This window comes from Electrona antarctica, assembly GCF_951216825.1.
Source record: "Electrona antarctica genome assembly, chromosome: 15".
In the NCBI taxonomy this organism is placed as follows: Eukaryota; Metazoa; Chordata; class Actinopteri; order Myctophiformes; family Myctophidae; genus Electrona; species Electrona antarctica.
The window spans coordinates 40,257,909-40,274,117 of NC_136796.1; the positions used below are offsets into that span (position 1 = coordinate 40,257,909).

At 44.2% G+C, this 16,209-nt stretch overlaps 1 long non-coding RNA gene across 2 annotated transcripts; it reads left to right on the forward strand.

The window, feature by feature from the left end:
- Nucleotides 1–3,717: 3,717 nt before the first annotated feature.
- LOC306937841 lies at nucleotides 3,718–14,969 on the forward strand. 2 transcript variants are annotated; one of them, XR_013791663.1, is made up of 5 exons: nucleotides 3,718–3,821; nucleotides 3,912–3,964; nucleotides 11,806–11,869; nucleotides 12,934–13,125; nucleotides 14,197–14,969. It is a non-coding gene; the product is annotated as an uncharacterized lncRNA (long non-coding RNA). The 2 variants fall into 2 exon arrangements; XR_013791664.1 differs by having other exon boundaries at nucleotides 12,986–13,125.
- The last annotated feature ends 1,240 nt before the right edge of the window (nucleotides 14,970–16,209 follow it).

A 16,209-nucleotide genomic window follows, 5' to 3' on the forward strand; every position in this document is an offset into this window, starting at 1 on the left:
AGGCCCCTGGACTTTTTTGTGCTATACTTTTAGCCTAAATGTCTGACTACCTACTGTTTACATTTCTGTCTAAAGTATTCAATCAATCAATCAGTTTGATCAAGAAGTGTGTCATAATGGTGATATCATGTAAACCCTTTTAGATAAAACCTGTTTTTTCTGTCAACATTTCTAGATGTTTGTCCGTGTGATTTGCTAACATGCGGAAGACATTAAAGGTATATTCAGTGATTTCACTTAATTCAAATATCACTTTTTGTTTTGTTGTGATAATCCTCTCTACTATAGAGTGCTGACCATATAAGAAGTTCCTCCCTGTCCCCAGTTAACCCCTGGGGGGGAAACGAAAAGGTTTCGTTTTTGGCTAGGTGGCCCAGCCTTCATCCAATCAGGATAGAGAGGGGCCTTCCGCCAATCATGATCGAGCGGGGGCGGGCCTTGGTTTGTGTGCTGTTGGCCTGTCGCGAGTCCCCCTCCCCCCCACTGTAGTGCGTGCATGTGCACATATTTTTACCAGGGCGGACCGGGGGGGTTTTCCAAATCACCCAAATCACTGAATGCATAGAAAAATGAATAACGAAGCTGGATCCGATAAAATACTTGTATGTTACCAAATACTGACACTTATACAACATACACCAAAAGTCACATTTGCATGACTATCTGCCCACGCACATAATCACACAGCTGCCCACATCCACCCACACACAGTACCTGTTGCAAAGAAAATATCACCGGTTATCTTTTCAGCAGAATCTGGCTTTGTAATTGCCTGTACTTTGTGTCTCTAGGCAACCGTTGGCCTCAAGTGCTCTATTTTCAACGTGGAACAAACAGTCTCATTTTGATTGGTCAATACATTTTCTACCTCTATTCTTACGCCAATTACCTTTTCTTGTTTACTAAATGCTCTGATGCGAGTGGAATTGGCTGCCTGTTGAATTAGGGTAATCTGGTTACGATACATTATTTAGACAGTAGTGTGATGTGTCACAAGGTGTGATGTCACGAGGCCTGACCATATATGAAGGCGTTAGAGTCTCAATGATGTCACGTGATGTCACAAGGTTAGCTCCATATATCTAAGGTTTGAGGTTTGACTTTGAGGTCAGATATAGAATTGCTGGCCGGCTCCATATATGCAGATCTAGGTGAAGATTCAGTCTTCATGCATAGTTATCCAGATGTAACACATGATTTAGTGGATTACAGTAGAAACCTAACATATAGAGACAAACATACAGTTGCCTTATGTGTGCTTTTGCCCAAGAACTACTTCTAAAGTTACTATGTTTTAGTAGTCTAATACTTAACCACTGAGATCTGTTAAACCATCTAATAATCACTAAATATTAGTACTGTATAGAGAGTATTACAACCCAGTCTAGGGCAACCTTGGGTCGCAACATTAAAATGGACTCCCTCCTACCCAGTTCCCATTTACAGGGTACAATACCCCAGGGTGGGGACCATAACACAAAACACAACTCCAAACAACGGCAATCAAAATACAAAGTTGACAAAAAGGTCACCCACCCCTACATACCGAATACATCTAGCTCACATCACAAAGTGCTGGTGCATGGAACTTGGCTAGAAGGAAGACATTCAAAATGACTGACAACAGGCAGCTTTATAGGTGAGCCTGGTCAGAGGAGCCAATCACCAGCAAGGTCCACCTGGTAGTTAGCCACTCACATTCATACACCACTCACACAAGCTGGCAACCACTCACTCAATCACTACTCATCCCACATTCACCCCAGCTGATCCTCTCAGTCACTCCTCACTCATTCACACGAACACTATGAGGGGGAAAAGACAACACAGGAATATACACATTATGGCCCTCATTTATCAACCGTGCGTACGCCAAAATATGGGTGTACGCCGAAATTACCGCAATTTTCGGCATTTACCATTTGCGCCAACGTTTGATTTTGATCTTGTGCCAAGACAAAACTCACGTCTGGTCGGGAGCTGTCGTACGCTTTGTCCTCACCTGTTTTTCTGTCGTAGAACAGCGGAGCAGCATTGTTTGACCAGCTGAGAGGCTGTCACAGGCATCGAAACATATGTATTCACTCCTAAAATGTTTATATAAAACTGTATGTATATGGGCTAAATGTAAAAAAGGAAAAAAAAGGAAAGGAATACATCAACGATGTGTCTTTGTGTCATATGAAATTAGTAGGAGATTTCCAACTTTACAAGCAAGCAATTAAAATCGCGCTTTTAAAAACAATGTTGCAAGTTAGATGCGTAAGCCATTTAAACGGTGTTTTGCATGATGAGCGCATACATGCGAGGATTTGGGCTGTCTGTGCTGAAATATTTCCATGACGGGACGTTGGAGATTATAGTACAGCGCTGCAGCTGCGGAGAGTCCCAACATGGGTAGCCTACTGTAGCCTAATCTACAGCAGGCCGATGTCTTTCTGGAGTTACAGTATGTGCAATCTCCTCCTCGTTTAATAAACCCGACGCGTCGCTCGAATGCCAAATGTGTCGTGCCAGCGCAAGTGGGAACGCATCGGAGATAGTATAGGCTAACCCAGCCTGCAGCCCACCACCACCACCACCACTGTCCAGTGCATGCCACATGACATGAGGCTACGGTTTTGGCTTCAATATTCATATAATTGATTTGACAGTTGACAGCCCAACCACTGCAGCGACTGCGAGGCAATTTAAATCGTCGAACGTGCTGGTCAGTTGATCACGGTGTCACGGACGGACCACAGTGATAGAGAGAGACAGACAGGACAGGAGGAGCACCAATGCAAAACAGCAGCGTGTGTGTGCCTATTTGTTATTTAATTCATGGTTCACAGGTTCAGGTTTTCGTTCACTAATATTTCTTGTTGTATATTAAATTAAAAATACTTTAATAATTGAATATACAACTAACAACACACAGTGACAGTTGCTTGCAAATTGCGATATGTGCGTGCATGCGTGCGGGGGGGGGGGGTGAGGCGGACAGGGGGGAAGCGAAGCGAGAGGAGAAACAGACAGGGTAGGCTACAGCTTTATTTAATTCATGCAGGTTTATTTATTTAAGATACAACAAGTTGCAAGTTGCGTGTGCGTGCGTGCGTCTGTGTGTGTGTGTGTGTGTGTGTGTGTGTGTGTGTGTGTGTGTGTGTGTTTGTGTGTATGAGAGGGGGCAGAAAGGCAACTTATGCAAGCGAGGGGAACTTTATTTTTCCTGTAACCATGGTTTCCAGGTCGTATTGCAGTTGTTCATGTCGCAAAAACGAGGGCGAGGCTTGATTTCATAGGGCGTGCCAGATAGATTTCAGCCGTCACATTTATTAACGTCGGAACGAAATTAAGGAAGAAACAGCTGTCTGCGATCACTTTGTAAATGCCGACCCGACGTGGGTGTACTACGAATCCTACACTCGAATTTGGGGCAGATTTTACACTCGATTGATAAATGAGGGCCTATGACCCACAGGGCCATAACAGAGAGTGGGTTAGAGACAAAAAATCACACCCGTGTGAACTGAGTGATGCAAATCCCCCCCCCCCCCCCCCCCCCCTCCCTCTCTCTCTCTCATTAGCAGGCAACAGTGCAGCACTATCTCTCTCTCTCTGTTTCTGGCACAACAGCACCCCTTTTGGTACTCATTGGTACTGGTGCTCATAGTCACACACAAACACACACACAAGCATGAACACACGGTTGAACACGGACATGTTCCTTGGAGTAAGCCACAGACAGCAGTACACAGCACATGAGAAGAGCACAGAACAGAGAGAGGAAAAGTGTGATTCTAGAAGAGTTTTATTAATACAAACCACAGCGAAGCAAGGTAACTCACCACATCTTATACATTTATTTAAGAGTAACAAATAATTGGAAGTTACTTTGGTTTTTGATGAGTGGTGTTGTATATTTCTAGAAACCATTGGGGCAGCCATTGCATTTGTGCCCAGCCTGTTTCACACAGAATCGGTGAGACAGTTCATTTCTTTTCAATGAAGGGATATTGTTTTGTTATTTTTGCACTTTGAGTTAATTGTGAACACTTAATACTTTAAAAAGGAGTGTGATGATTTGTTTACTAAATGGATCATGTAATCCATTTTGGCATGCACTTTATACAAGAGTGTACTGAATTCAAGAGACAATGTTTTTGTGTTGCATACAGTATTTCATTTATTGTTTTTATTTAAAAAAAAGTTCATGTAATGCATATTTCATGGTTAAAAACTGAACAGACAACAGACAGTTGATACTATGATACTGATTAGATTTCTCTGACCCTGTCTGATGACAGGTCAGGTGTTTTTGTTGGATTGGATCGTTTTCCAGTTGACCATTCCAATAAATGGCGAGCTTCCCACCAGCATCTAGAGATTGATCGACAGCGAGTATACCCCATACTCTGGTGACCACTGGGCAGGCAGATACTACTGCACTCTACAGCAGGGGTTCTCAACCCGTGGGTCGCGACCCCTCGGGGGGTCGCCAAATTATTTTAGGGGGTCCCCAAATTATTTTCAAAAAAAAAAAAAGATTTTGTTTTTTTATTTATTTTTTCACGATTTTTCAAAAATAGCAGATCTACAAGCTCGTAGCGCGCCACTCGGTGGCGCGCTATGAGCTTGTAGATCTGCTATTTTTAAATAGCTAAATTATAACAATGCTTAAAACACCAAAAGGGGTTCCCGCCCAAAATGGTTTAAGGTTATTGTAGCAGTCAATTTATATTGGGGGTCGGGAGGGGGCGGGGCGGGGGTCCCGAGACGTTGCCAAAGCATTTTCGGGGGTCCCCGGACAAAAACGTTGAGAACCCCCACTCTACAGTGTGGTAGGCCTAATCTGCAGACTCCCCCACTCTCAACTCCCTCTCTCCCTTCGCGCACGCATGCTCACACATTCCCCTGGAACTCTGATACTTACAGTTTTGGAAACCATATGGAACTTTGACACATACCCTGATACATACCCTCCTGGTTTATCCTTGGAACACTGAACTCGACACGTATACTGATACTTCCCCCCTTTTCCCCTCACTGTATATGTTTCTTTTCCCTTTTTACCTCCTTTATGATGAATTCATGATCTGTTCTGTTCTTTGACTATATAGAAGTGTCTATTTGTACGTCTCTAAATGTTTTGATGAATTGAACATGGTGGACCCTCTTGTAAACAAGTGTAATGCTTAATTGGGTCGTCCACTCACAGTTAACAGTCTTTGTATTGAGTTTGCTTGAAATGTACTGTAATTCTGCAAACTGTTAATACATATTTCAATCAATCAATCAATCAAACTTACAGTACCCTTGCCTTCAGGCCCGTGGGAAGTACTTTACACTAGCAGGGGCTGAACGTGTACCTGGGGGTGCGCGCGCAAAAAAATGCGCGTGCACGCGCATCATGCACGCGCATTTTCGCGCATTTTCACGCGCAAACGTGGCCTTTACTTTCCCTCTCCACACGCAAGTTATATATGAACGAACTGACACAGGCAATTAACCAGGATAAGGTGCCAATACTGTGATACAGCATATTTAAATCTCTTTTTTTTTTCTTTCTCTCCTGTTCGAGGGGGGGCTGTGCCTGGGGGGAGGGGGTGCTACAGCCCCCCCAGCACCCCTACTTCCCTCAGCCATGCTTGCCTTTCCATAATTGGGAGAACAGTGACTGAGTGGTAACACAATTACCTTTTGTAAAGGGTATTTGAGTGAACTGGAAAGAAACAAAACTTGAGTTGAAGGTTTAAAGGAGATAACTGAGGATTCAAGTTAGAAGGTGTAGAGAGACACAGTGAACTGTGAACTTGAGAATTGAAGTGGCCAAGCAATTGCTATTCTAGAATTGGTACCAAATTATGTGTATTTCCATGTATGTTTATGTTTGTTTATTGTTTTTCAATATAACTGCCGGCAATCATTTTAACATTTAACCTCTTTGTTTCTTAGTCTCATTTAAGCACCCCGTAGCTCCAGCAGTCAAACCTACACAATAACTAGTCCAGATTTCGCTATAGTGCCTTATAGGTGCTACAAGCTACTCACATAAGTGTCACTCACCCCCGTTTGGCACAAGTCGGTATTACACAGGGTTAGATGAGGTGAATGTCGTGATCTTCATATATGGAGATGGCCATATATGGTGGTGTGACTTGTCATGAGCCGTGATGTCACGAGGAGTGACCATACTGTATAGGGAAGCGTTAAGCGTACTCTAAATGAAAATGAAAACAAGACTGAGGTAATCATTTTTGGCCAACAATCAACACCTTCCCTCTCCACATTGGACCCCCTCAGTAGCCTACCAATATTCACCCCTCAGTTAAAAACCTGGGCATAATATTTGACAATAATTTTAAGTTTGATAAGCAGATTAGCTCGGTGGTCAAGACTAGCTTTTTCCAATTTAGACTGCTGGCCAGGATTAAGGGCTATCTCTCCCAACCCGATCTTGAGAGGGTAATTCATGCCTTTATTTCATCGAGGCTTGTTTACTGCAATTCACTGTACATACATAGGCATTGACCAGTCTGCCCTCAGACGCCTCCAGCTTGTACAGAACGCTGCCGCCCGCCTCCTCACCACTACGAGGAGGCGTGATCATATTACCCCGGCCCTCACCTCACTCCCACCCGTTTCGACTGGTATCAACCGACAAGACCGCAGTTATCAGTTAGGATCAGCGCAACCTTTTCGGACGAGTATGGGCATGCTCTGCCGACCCAACGGCTCAGTCGGTAGTTCTCCGTGATTATTTCGCTTGATAATCACTGATGTCCTGACGGAGGCGTCGCAACGCTCGGCACGGCGACTCGCTCGGCTAGCGCCTCGCTCGGCGGTGCCTCACGTAGCTCAAGGCCACCAGACCCGACTCGACGCCGTCCGAGTTACGTCCCGATAGGCAGAGAATAGTATATATTAGTAGCTCCTAGTTTCCATGCGCAGACAATAGTTGGAAATTACACGTCCACCAGGGGGAAACCTTGACCAGGACATCATTGATTATCAAGCGAAATAATCACGGAGAACTACCGACTGAGTCGGCAGAGCATGCCCATACTCGTCTGAAAAAGTCGTGCTGATCCTAACTGATAACTGTGGTCTTGTCGGTTGATACCAGTCGAATCGGCTATCACTCCACTGGCTACCTGTTCGATTTAGAATAGATTCTGTCACAGTATCTGTCACTCCTCATAAATCCATACACCCCACCCAGGACCTTGAGGTCAGCTGACCAGCTGCTTCTGACTATGCCCTCAACTAATTACAGGCCTAGAGGTGACCGAGCTTTCTCAGTAGCCGGCCCCAAACTCTGGAACAGTCTGCCCCTGCGGATTAGGTCTGCTCGCTCCTTGGGAGCTTTCAAGTCCTCTTAAAACTCTTTTTTTCCCCTCCATGGCTTTTAACTATTTGATTCTGGATTTCAATTTTGGTTTGTTTGCAACTGTGTAATTTGATGCTCTTTTGTTTGTGTTGTTATACCATGCTATGTTGTCTTATTCTTCTTTTATCTGATCTTGTACAGCACTTTGAAAATGTGCTTTATAAATAAAGTTTGATTTGAAGGGTCTCCATGATGCCACGAGGCGTGAGGGATTGGCAACCATATATGGAGGTGTGACGGACGGACGGGAGACGCAGGTTTTCATAGTAAACGTGACCCTATACTACAGTATGTCTATAGTATGTAGTTTTTCATGATTTTTATTCAAAAACATCATCGTCAAAAATCATGAAAAACGACATACTATATATAGTATGTCGTTTTTCATGATTTTCTACATTTGTTTTTCATCGTCAAATCATGAAAAACGACATGCTAGTATGTCTTTTTGCTTTTTTTTTTGCTTTGTGCTGAAAGTCGGATCAATAGACCACTAAAGTAACTCACAGGTTGTGTCCCTTTACTCTCTTAGTACTCTTGAAGCGTTCTTTTTCATGACAACCATGAAAAAAATACCCAAAGTACTCCAACATTGAAATATAGGAGGACAGGGATTTGAACATGGAATCTCTGTGCTGAGAGTCTGATCTTTAGATCACTACCCTATCACTCAGTCTCATTGTTTACTGTGTACCTTTGTAGCCTTCAATTACGGTAGTAAATGTAATATTATTATTATATGGTACACCATCTAACCCAGCCTAAGACCAGATAATACCAGCTAAAACCAGCAACCATAAGCTGTTTTTCCCCTTTTTTTCTCCTTTTTTTTCAGCAGGGTAATTGTAATCAGCTCTTTTTGTAATGCCCTCTATAGTTTGATTTAGCTCTGGGGCTGCTATGAATACAGAACGTGTGGATTTGCATGTGAGGAATGTGTCAGTGTGTGTGTGTGTGTGTGTGTGTGTGCATCTCAGGCACAGATGTACTTAGATTTGCTCGGGTACATGGTGGCGTTTCTCTGGTGTGGTGACTCACTGCTGCGAGTATGAGTCACCCCTCTTCTCCTGGGGGCTCACTTGCAGGAGGCCAGTTGTTATCGATCAGCCACTGTGCAGCAGCTTCACATGCACACATAGCTTGTTACGTAACAGCTCTAGAGTCATAGCACTTTATAGTACACATGTATAATATATTATATAGTATAGTATGCATAGTTTACATAGATACTCCACTGTTATGTTCTTAGTTTACGCATGATTCATGATAACTAATTTTTATATATGTGATATGTTATTGCTTAATGTAAGTCGCTCTGGATTAAGAGCGTCTGCTAAATGCCTAAATTGTAAATTGTACTGCACACATGCCAGAGAGAGCAGTGTTGTTTTTAGGGCTGTCACAATGTTTTACTTGATGATTTAATTGTCATACAATACAAATAATTGCGATTGACGATTGGGCTTTTTGACATTGAACTTTGGAACATATCATGCGCATGATGGCGCATCCAATGTATTCAAATGTAAAACAAAATCACACCCATGTGAAGTTGAGTGTTGCAACTCCGTGTGGGGGTCCCCGGAACTTCCAGACCCACAGGAACGTGTCCAGGGTGCCGGCCCGGTTCCGGCGAGCCGCCCCGCGGAAATGACAGTTACCGTGTGGGGGTCCCCAGGGGGTCCCTGTACTGTACTGTCACACCTGGTGTGTGTGTGTGTGTGTGTGTGTGTGTGTGTGTGTGTGTGTGTGTGTGTGTGTGTGTGTGTGTGTGTGTGTGTGTGTGTGTGTGTGTGTGTGTGTGTGTGTGTGTGTGTGTGTGTGTGTGTGTGTGTGTGTGTGTGTGTGTGTGTGTGTGTGTGTGTGTGTGTGTGTGTGTGTGTGTGTGTGTGTGTGTGTGTGTGTGTGTGTGTGTGTGTGTGTGTGTGTGTGTGTGTGTGTGTGTGTGTGTGTGTGTGTGTGTGTGTGTGTGTGTGTGTGTGTGTGTGTGTGTGTGTGTGTGTGTGTGTGTGTGTGTGTCACTTGGTTGTGAAAACCAACCAAAAGCTATTTTCGTGCTTGGACACAGCCAGCCAGCCAGGGGCAGACTAAGGTACACACACAGCTGTCTAGGAGTGGTTGCACCACTCAAAAAAAGCCATGCTACCCCATATCATCCAATGTAATGCTACTGTACACTACGTCGTCCAATATGAAAACGATGAAAAATGCCATGCTAAACTATATGTTGCCCATATAAAAACAAAGGGATGCTAGGTTGATGTTAAAAACACATTGTGTGCCCTTGTATTCTTTCAAAATAGCGATGTGTGCCCATCTGATTTCACAAAATTAAAAAAAAAATAATAATAATAATTATATATATATATATATATATATATAATATATAATTTTTTAAGACATCCAGACATCTTGGCCACACCATGCGATAATTCTAAAGACGTCTGGAGACGTCTTGGGCACAAATTGTGTTCAAAGAAAGCAAGTTATTATCACACAAAAATGTGGCGGTTCTAGTAACTCTGAACCATATGGGTTCAGTCCCGGTCCCCCTGTTGAAGACTCATATTGTGTTTTAATGTGTTATGACATTTTCTGCTTGACTTCAAATAAGAGAGAGAGGATACAGTAAAGCCTACAGTATATCGGTTATAAAATGACTCATGTCAGTCTGAAGTGAGACGGCATATTGTGTGAGGATTGCAGTGGACGTGCTCCACTGACTCCAAGGCGGCTCTGTGAGTGAATCACAGCTCATGGGGGGATATAGCGCTGCTGTCTGCTTGGCTGCATGGCAGGCCTATTCGTGTGTGTGTGTGTGTGTGTGTGTGTGTGTGTGTGTGTGTGTGTGTGTGTGTGTGTGTGTGTGTGTGTGTGTGTGTGTGTGTGTGTGTGTGTGTGTGTGTGTGTGTGTGTGTGTGTGTGTGTGTGTGTGTGTGTGTGTGTGTGGGTGCAGAGAGCCCACCGCATTGATATGATTTCATATATACCACACTGATCATACGCAAACTTAAAGCAGTTCTATGATGTATCTTCTTTGTAAAAGAAACGAGGCTAACTGGATCCAGGAGTTTGGTGGAATACAGTGGAGACAATGGAAGTCAGCTGGACCAGCTTGTGAACAATCACTATTTCTGAATGATTGTGTCCTTTTGTCTGGTAAACTTAAATATATAAGAAGGAATATAAGGAATATAAAAGAAGGCGATGCGTCACATGTTGTTTCTGATCACTTGTCGTGTGTGTGTGTGTGTGTGTGTGTGTGTGTGTGTGTGTGTCTGTGTGTGTGTGTGTGTGTGTGTACACACAGTATATATTATCCCATATAATATATGTGGGATACATACAATATTATTGTATCCCAACCTGGAAATGTATTTTCTGATTACTAAAGAGCGGATAATGTGATGGCAATGATTTGCAACCATGCAGACCTAGATAAGTCACATCTCCCATATGTAATGGCAAGGACGCCATCCATGCAGTGGTTCAATTGATACAATTGCATTATGCTATGCTATGCACATAGTTTGTTCAAGTGTATTATAATTGAAGATATACCTATGTGTTAAAAAAAATCGAATTTCTTTATTTCTGCAAGAAAGTTGTGCTAGTGTTGCCAAACTGTCCTTTTTTAAATTTGGGCTATGGACATGCAGTTTGTGACAGTGTACCTCTGTGATTTCTATTTGCATAATACCAATTCATCAGGCCATAGCTGTAAATCTGTGTGATATTAAACCAGACGGTGTGTGAGATTATCCTAGCCGGTGACACACACTGAGGACAACTCTCTGTCATCTCCGATAAGAGTGATGAATATGAAATCAGGATATCCATGATGTTTGTATGCTGTGACCGCATGTCCATGGTTCCTTCCTCTTCTACACAGTCAAATGCTCAGTTCATTTACCTCCGAAAAGGATTGCACATGGAACCAAATTGGACCTTTCTATACTGATAATGCTTAGATTGCATATGCTTTTCTACTTGGTCTCTTTTCATTTTTGAGTGGTGTAAACCACTCCTACGACTGGCTTTGTTAGTTTACGTGTCTGTCTGTCTGTGCTCAAAAAATGAGCATGGTTGATGCTGATTGGTTGATGCTGATTTCATTACGTCAGACATTACGTCAGACCACAGCTGATCAGGCTATATAATACCTTACACCACTCAGTTCACACGGGTGTGATTTTTATATGGCTAAAGCACTTCATGGACTGATGGTCATTTATCAGAAGTATGGTGCAATAAGGGGGGGGGGGGGGGGGGGTATTAAACATTTTTTGAGCCCGGCAGGGGACAGGTTTTTATTTATTTTTTGGCTTTAACACATAATTTGTTTAATTTTGTATTGTAAAAATGTTTCACAGCCTAATTGTATTACTGCTCGCTTTTAATGACTTCCGTTCATCACTCTGTTCTTCGAAAAGGCAGAGAAACAGGGCTTGAGTCTGACCAAAGAAGCCTTCTGGAAGGCCACCATGATGTGAACACGTGAGTAGCATGCTGTGGGTCCACTTGGTTCCATTTGTGCACTCTACGGGTGTAAATTAACACATGACAATTCTACTGTGTGTACTCAGCAAAAAAAAAGGAAAGGGAAAAAAATAACATTATCTACTCTTTCAGAGTGTCACATTTACGCCAGGAGAGACAAAACATGACACTCACCTCAAAAGTTTGCATTGCACAAAAGTTGTCCCCCCCACCCCCACCCCACCCCCGTGCACACTGCACACCCACACGCACGCATGCACTCTCCTTTGTTTGAAGCCTATCACGGGATTTGGCACAGTCAAACAACCCCTGTGCATATTTGCAGTCACCATTGGTTTGTTGAGCATTAAAAATGTTAATTGGAATTTTTAAAAAGGGAAGGAAAAATATCGCATTACCGTCCCACATCCTTCCAGTCACAGGCTGTCAAAATGCAATATTCCAAATTAGATTGTATTTGGATAATCTTTTGAACTGTAATAGGTTTCCAGCCAGCAGGCATATTACTATTGGCACATCATTATTAAACAAAAGTGACACCGAACCATCACTTTGCAGGCAGCGCCAGATAAACGTTCGGCACCGTGCAAATAATATTAGTTCTGCTTCCAGAGTCACCGGCTTATCTCTGGGATGCTATATTGGGTTCATATCCCTGTCGCGGCTGGCAGGGGCCTTCTGACGGAAGTGTCTAAATTTATGAGTAGCCTGCATGTGTGAGTTGCATGTATGAATAGGCTGTGGTGTGTGTGTGTGTGTGTGTGTGTGTGTGTGTGTGTGTGTGTGTGTGTGTGTGTGTGTGTGTGTGTGTGTGTGTGTGTGTGTGTGTGTGTGTGTGTGTGTGTGTGTGTGTGTGTGTGTGTGTGTGTGTGTGTGTGTGTGTGTGTGCACACCATGTAATGTGTGTGTCATGCATTAATGCTTTTATATGTAAATGCTGTGTGTGCGTGTAGGTGGGCGTGATGGGTGCGAGACAGAGGCAGTGTGTGTGTCACGATGGATACATTCATATGTAAATAGGGTGCGTGTGTGTGTGCGTGCGTGTGTGTGTGCGTGTGCAGACGCGACCCATATCATGGCATAATGAGATCCGCCACTGTTGGTTACCCTCAGACAGTGGTAATTATGGTTGGAAGTGGAAAGGACTGACGCTGGCGGCAGGACGGACGCTCACACACCAACACATTCAGTTACTACACCCGATGACAGGACCCTGCAGACAAAATGAGGACCTGTCCGTCTCTGGCAACCAGGTGAGGAATATATAGGCCCTGCGAACAGGATAGGAGAAATTAAACCTCTTCCTGCTTCCCTATCAGCTCAACAAAATCTGCTTATAGCCTGTTATGTGAAATAGCATAGGTGTGTTTAACAAGGCCCACGCATTTGGTCCTCAGGCCTACTCTGAGTCCTATATAGGGAAGTTCCATGCATTCAGTGGAGCGCATTTTCGCCACTGAGATTAGCCCCGACAGGCAGACAGGCAGGCAGAGGTGAGAATAAATCTCTCCCTTAACCCTCAGCTTGGCAGAGATAATAATAAACTAAGCAATGATTACTATCAGAATGTATAACTTTTTAACCAAAAAATAAAAACAAAAACAAACATGTTACAACCAATAAATATAACTACCTTTAACATTGAGAGCAACAGACATCAAAGACAAGTGTACATATGGGTGTATGGGTGCATATGCAGTGATACGCAGGTAGAGGAAATTGAACGCCAGTCTCCCACTCGCCAGACCGACACACAACCTGTCGTGCCAATAGGGCTGAGCCCCCAGCCTGCATGACCAGGCCCACAACAGCCCAATAGGCTGTGCGTAATCGCGGCGAGTGGGAGACTGGGGTTCAATCCCTGCTACCTGCGTATCACTACAATTTGGCGTAGTCGGCAGGACGTGGAGCGTAAGATCCTCCGGGACGTGAGGGTCTTTGTGTGCGGCGGTCTGTGGCGTGAAGTGTGAAGCGCGAGTACACTCTCCCAAAGACTGGGGGGGGGGGGTTGTGGGGGGGTTGTAGATGCCTGCCAAGACCCGGCCCACAACAGCCCTGCCAATCGGCCTCAGCCTTATTGCTTATTGGCATGGCGGGTAGTGCGTTGCTCTGGCTACCTGCGTTAGGCTGCGTATCACTACACATATGAACCCAAGGGCCAGGCCCCTGTCATCAGCCGCCAGCATAGAGGTACACCCGATGCCCAGTCAAGGAGAACCTTTGTGTGTAACAGTGTGTAACAGTCTGACAGCTCATGCTCATTGACTTATCTGTTGAAAAGTAAATGAGTGTGAATGTTGATGTGCACTTTCTTCCACCTATAGCCTAAACTTTAGGCTATAGGAGGTATCGGCTGGTGTTGTGCGGAGAAGTTCCTGGGCCTGTGTGGCAAAGGAGCGCCGGGACTTGAGACGTGTACGCTGTGGTGTCTTTGTAAGTGATACAAGTGTAATGGGACAGCTAGCACAGGAGATCATCGAGTTAAGATGATCTCTTGGTCTACTCAAGGTCATACTGTTGGAACGTTTGGCCAGTGCCTTTTGCTGTTTAGGTCCTAAACAGCAAAAGGCACTGGTAATGTTACTCTACACTGCACCAGCTGCCTTAAAAGTGTACAAAGTTATTGCAATCCAACTTTACAGTACTGTACTGCACCTTTATACGCTGTACTATTGAATGGCTTCTTCTGTAAGCCTCAGTGAAATCCCTGGTTTTACCTGTACATTGCTCCCCTCTTTCTACCCAAGTCTGCTTTTAGAAACTATAACGACTAGACTAGCTTTATTTCTTCCTCTTGTTGCCTGGCAACAGCATGTTGCCAGGCACTCCCATCTCAAACAATGCAGTGCTGTAAATCTTTTTGTAAATGTGTCTGGATTATTATGTGTTAATGAATTCATTCAGTAATTTAAAAATGTTTCTACAGAAGTAACTCTGCTTCCAAAAACGAGTACGAATGTACTGTACCAATATGCCACTGTCAAATTTCCACAGGGTTTCCAACTCTTTTCTAAGATGATGTCTATTCATAACAGAAGCTATTTATGTTTCCTTTATATGGTGTGTGTGTGTGTGTGTGTGTGTGTGTGTGTGTGTGTGTGTGTGTGTGTGTGTGTGTGTGTGTGTGTGTGTGTGTGTGTGTGTGTGTGTGTGTTTTTTTTTGTTTTTTTTTTACTTTTCTGGTTGTTCAGGTCAACCAAATCAATAAAAGGTTCCTTTTGTACAATCCAATGTTCTTCTATATCCTATTGGGAATGACCCAAAAAACGAGAGGAAAAATAAAACTCTTAAGCTCAGCTCCTCTGGCTCGCTATAATTTCATTTCTCCTGTCCAAACTCTTTGGCCATATCCATCCTATAATCTTGTGCTGCCTGTAATAAAATCTCTTACTCCCAAAGCTGCAGAGGCTCAGCTCTCGTCAGACTTTCTTTCTGTGCCAGGGCCAAAAGTTCCAACAGTATGTGAATAATGGAAGAGTTTGATTCCTGAGATTTTCCAACTTTAAACAGCAAAATCTGTCTGCTCAAACTAGACAAGACTATGGCTCACTGTTGGGTGATTATTACATTTCATTAAAGGGTTATTTGAATTGGTGCTATTGTGGGTGACATGCAACCTTGTTTGGGGTTTGAACTATGACCTTGAGTAGACCAAGAGATCATCTTAACTCGGTGAGCTACTGTGCTAGCTGTCCCATTACACTTGTATCAGTTACAAAGACACCACAGCGTACACGTCTCAAGTCCCGGCGCCCCTTTGCCACACAGGCCCAGGAACTGCTCCGCACAACACCAGCCGACACCTCCAAGGCTTCCTGGGCGAAGGCAAGATGGAGGGACCAGTGGAAGGCAGGAAGAACCTTCCAGGCGTCACCACTACATCGAGGATCCCAGAGATGTTCCTGGCCAGCACCTCCTCCGCAGGGAGTGGACAACCCTCAACCGTCTGAGGACGGGTGTGGGACGCTCTGGTGCATCCATAGAGTATATAAAGGATAGAGACCGAACTGGAGCACTAGCCCCGCCCCCAAGCTATTCATTTCGATGAAGTTGCTCAGTGGCGTTTTGAAGCACCCGGAAGACTGCCGGAAGTACCTCCTCCGGACCTCAAATTTGAGGTCCGAGGTGACGTATGGGTGACGTAGGGAGTGATGGTCCTACGTGTTAAAGCACGGGTCCGCCTGCAGTCCTTCCTCTTACCACTAGGGCCCAGTGCTTCAACGTTGGAGCGCCTCACTGGCCCCTTGGGTGCATCCATGCAGAAGTGGGGTCTCACAGACAGTGGGAGGCATACTATGGTCCGACGGAGCATTTGTTCGACATGCGTCCGCACCTCG